At 36.1% G+C, this 4,864-nt stretch overlaps 1 non-coding gene across 1 annotated transcript; it reads left to right on the plus strand.

Moving 5' to 3' along the window:
• Positions 1-3,401: 3,401 nt before the first annotated feature.
• On the plus strand, positions 3,402-3,513 carry LOC111826599. The gene has a single exon (XR_002829957.1). It is a non-coding gene; the product is annotated as a U6 spliceosomal RNA (small nuclear RNA).
• Positions 3,514-4,864: the final 1,351 nt, after the last annotated feature.

Here is a 4,864-nt window from a genome sequence, read left to right on the forward strand (position 1 = left end):
GCTGTATTGACCTTTTTAAATGTTTATTAAAATATATTCATCAAACTATGCTTGTGTCACTACATTGCCTGTCACCTTCCTCCAATACCCAAGTTTCCAGTCAAGCCAGATTGTCTTTGCCAGATTTCATTGGTGTTGACCATTATAGAGTACACTGACCCAATCCTAGATGGCATAATCTACTACACACCTAGGGTATATGGCAGTGATGGCGAACCTTTTGAGCTTGGTGTGTCAGCATTTTGAAAAACCCTAACTTAACTCTGGTGCCGTGTCACATATAGAAATTTTTTGATATTTGCAACCATAGTAAAACAAAGACTTATATTTTTGATATTTATTTTATATATTTAAATGCCATTTAAGAAAGAAAAATCAACCAAAAAAATGAGTTCGCGTGTCACTTCTGACACGCGTGTCATAGGTTCGCCGTCACTGGTATACGGTATCGCCTACAGCTCCGAGGCTACAAACTTGTACAGCATGTTACCATACTGAAGGCTGTAGGCTATTGTGACACAATGGCAAGTATTTGTGTGTCTAGACATAGAAAAGGTGCAGTAAAAGTGCAGTATGAAAAATAAAAATACTGAACCTGTATAGGACACTTACCATGAATGGAGCTTGCAGGAATGGAAGTTGCTCTGGGTGAGTCAGAGAGTGAATGGTGAGCGAATGTGAAGGCCTGGGATACTACTGTACACTACTGTAGGCTTTAAAAATACTGTTCACTTAGGCTACAATACATTTACAAAACAATATGAAGTTAATTCAATCACAAGAGAAAATTATGTAATCAAGAGACACGTTAAACACAAGATACTTGAGGCTGCAGCTGGCATACACGGCATACTGTTTTACAGCAAAGTTTTTTTATATAAGTAAAACAAGTATACTCTAAAATAAGGGAAAAAGTACAGTATAGCAAATACATATACCAGTAATATAGTCATTTATTATCATTACTAAGTTTTATGTCCTGTACATAATTGTATGTGCTATACTTTTATATGGCTGTTATTGCAGTAGGCCTGTTTACACCAGCATCACCACAAACATGTGAGTAATGTGTTGCATTACACCCTTAGGATGGCTATGATATCACTAGGCTTCAGGAACTGTTCAGCTCCAGAATAATCTTATGGGATCACAGTTGTATATGCAGTCTATTGTTGACCAAAACATTACGTATGACTGTAGTTAAAATGATTGTGAAATGAGATTAGGCTAAGAGGAGGTTTGGAAGGAGAAACAATTTCATCAAACCTTTTGAAAGTTTTGTCTTTCTTATTATGTAATCAGGTTCTAAGATAGGAATGAATTAAATGGAAATCTCTTGAATGAGGAAATAGGTAGGGGATTGCACCAGGGAAGAAGGAGGAAGGGTACAGGAAAAGGCCTTATAACTGAGGTCGAGGTATTGGACCCCAAATTTAGGAGTTCTTGCTAGAGAGTGCCAGGGTCAGTGGTTAAGAAGAAAGACCCTTTGGGACCACAATTTCAAGTAACCAGCCTACAACTCACCAACAGAACTAGGCACAGCCGCCCTTATACAACTTACTACAGCAGTTTCTTATGGAGGAAAAAAACACACACAAAAACTCATACTAATAAAAAATAACACAGCTTTGCCTCCAGACTTTGCAACCAAATTTCCAGTTAATTTGTGTTATGATTAACATACTGGGTTTTCATGTCCTAAAATTCCATATCACTTGATCACCTTATGAAGAAACATTCCCCTCTACACCCAAGTTACTCATGATCATTAACATAGGATGAGGAGATGCTCTTATAGCTCAAATTTGAGGCTAAATTAAAGCACATTAGAACAACCAAATTAGGGAGAGTAGGGAGTGACAATTCTACTAAGATAATATTAGCTACTGCTTATTTAATGTGTATTTGACTTTGTGATAAACCTTGTACATACCCAAATTTTATTCTCACAGTAGCCGTATTTAAATACCACTACTATATCTCAAAGTTAGAGGTTATAGAAGTTGATCAAGATCATTTAGCTACATTATGTGAGTTTCTGAAGTTCATATCTTTCTTTATACCTATCAACAGGGTTGAGTGATCAAGGCAGGTTGAGCTACATGACCTCTGAAAGGATGTCATGGAATTTGACATGCGGGTGCCTTGTAAGCCCAGTATTCAAACAGTGGTGGGAGAGGAAGTCAGGTGCAGAGGGAGAAGTGAAAGAAAGGTGAGAAAGTAAAAAGTAAACACTTGTTTTATTCATAAGAAAGTTCACTGCAAGGAAAATGGTGGAGATTGAGGTCAAGCAAGAGAGATTATTTTATCCTGAAGAGATTGGATAATGCATTTGAAGGTAAAGAAGTAATGATAAGAAGTAGATTGAAGAATCCAAAGATAGAAGATAGAAGTAATGTCAGAATTTTTTAGAGGTGACAGGCAGCGATGTGATTGATAATGTGCTGGGGAATGAGTTGCTCTTCTTTGGATGCAGAGGGAGTACAGTCAGACCAGCTGGAAACAAACATATCAATAAACATCTGCCAAAGCTCTTGTTTTCCTTCATAACAATCCAAACATTCCTTATTCTGGAGCCCAAGCTCTCCATTAATTGGTGCTACATTGCACTTCCCTCTCATCATGCCACAAAATAATCCTTTACACAGGCTAAGTCACTATGTCCACTGTCACTGAGATCTGCATACACCTCCTGTTTTCTCATTTCAATGTTTCTTTCTTGCATAAAAAATTTGAACAGCATCAGCATTAATTATAAAATTATTCTTAATGAAAGTTGTAAGTTTCTGTATCAATCAATTGAATTTAAAATCAAAGCACAAAAATACCTGAACAAGTTTATGAAGTGTATCTTTTGGAAAGCAGAATTGGGCTTTTTGAGAAAAAAACTCATGCTTAGATAGGTGATTGTTTTAATAATCAGTAGAAATGTAGCTTTGTTCAACTATGTCCAATTAAGCAAACATTTGAATACAAAACATGTGTGAAGCACTGGGCATATAGAATAAATAAGGTGCAGAAAAGTTTCCTTCAGGAACTGTCTTGATTGGTATTGAATACTTAGGTTAACACATTCATTTTTGTTCTCTTTACTATATTAAAAATATAAACTCATTTTATATATGAATAAGTAGCAGGAGAACATATGACAATAGTCATAAGGATAACAACACTTGAAAATATGCTATGTGCCAGGGACTGTGAACACTTAAATCAATTATCTTAATCCTCACAATCATACTACAAGGCTTTATATACTTTGAATACCCATCCTTTAATTATCAGCAAAGGGAAAATTAGAAACATAAATTATTTGTACAGCGCCACATAACTAGGAAGTAAATTGCAATCCAACTTGTCCTAATATAAGAGATCAAAAGTGTGTCTTAAAATCTTCCCAAGTGCTCACTTCAGCAGCACATATACCTGGTACTAAAATTGGAATGATACAGAGAAGATTAGCATGGTCCTTGCACAAGGATGACACAAATTCCTGAAGTGTTCTATATTTTTCATCTATGTAACAAGTGACTGACTGTACCAAAAGTTGGCATTTGAGCAGTAGTGACAAGTCCTCACTAAACAACTACTGTGTGCTAGATGGTGCTAGATGGTAGCCAAACCCTGCTCTGCTAATCCTTGTCTGCTCTTTTCTCTGTGATTGTTCTGCAGTAAATACAATATTAACATATGTGATAAATAAAACTCTGCATGTCTCACCAAAACAAAACAACAACAACAACAACAAAAATCCTCCCCCAAAAGCCCATATAAATAAATAGTATCTCTATATAAGTCCTGACCTGGACCTGGAATTATCAAAAGTTTGTGGATACAAAAAGAAATGGTGTTTAAAAATAGTAAGAAACCTACCTGGCCGGCCTGGCTCAGTGGTTGAACATCATCCTATGAACCAGGAGGTAACAGTTCGATTCCCGGTCAGGGCACATGCCCGGGTTGCAAGGCTTGACCCCCAGTGTGGGACATGAAGGAGGCAGCTATTCAATGACTGTCTCTCATCATTGATATTTCTATCTCTCTCTCCCTCTCCCTTCCTCTCTGAAATTAACAAAAATATATATAAATAAATAAATAGTAAAAAAACCCACCTTATTTCCACTACATTTAAAAGAAATAGTTGAACCTCAATACTAAATAAGACTTTATGTGTTACTGTATATGAATTTAAGAATGAACATATATGATTATATAAACTGGGATGGGATTTGAAAGACTTTTTGACATGGAATTCAAGTTCTTCTTTAAGAAACTGATTCTGAAATGTCTTTGAAGTGGAAATGTCTCTGAATTTCCCTATCATCCTACATTTCCCGTGTTGTACAAACTTTGTTTTCCATGGTGTTCTTTATTCATAACACATGAACTGAGTTTGACCCCATCCTCTCCTCATTTCCCTTTTATTTTTTGCACAAAGTGTTTTAGTCTTGCTTGTACCTGAAATGCTGAAATTTCAATCTTAATCATTCTTCCTCTGCAAAGCTGTTATCATCAAACACATAAAGGTACTACTTGACTGTTTTAGGTGTTTCCCACAGTAATTTCCTTCTAATTGCTTTGCCCTGAATTATTGTTTTCTTTGTACATCTATCAACATCTGCTCTGTTAGATACTCAACAGTCAGACTGAGTTCAGGATACCAGGAGAGGGAGAGACCATGCCTTCTCTCTCTCTCTCTCTCTCTCTCTCTCTCCCCTCTCTCTCACACATACACACACAATCATACACATAAACATTTTCTAAGTAAATTATAAGTAAGGTGCCCATAGCATCTCTAAATATAGACAGCATTTTAAGATTTTACAGTTTGACTGTCATTTCTGATGATATTATGTGTAATATCCTA

Source organism: Myotis lucifugus, unplaced genomic scaffold (assembly GCF_000147115.1).
Source record: "Myotis lucifugus unplaced genomic scaffold, Myoluc2.0 scaffold_1, whole genome shotgun sequence".
NCBI classification, from domain to species: domain Eukaryota; kingdom Metazoa; phylum Chordata; class Mammalia; order Chiroptera; family Vespertilionidae; genus Myotis; species Myotis lucifugus.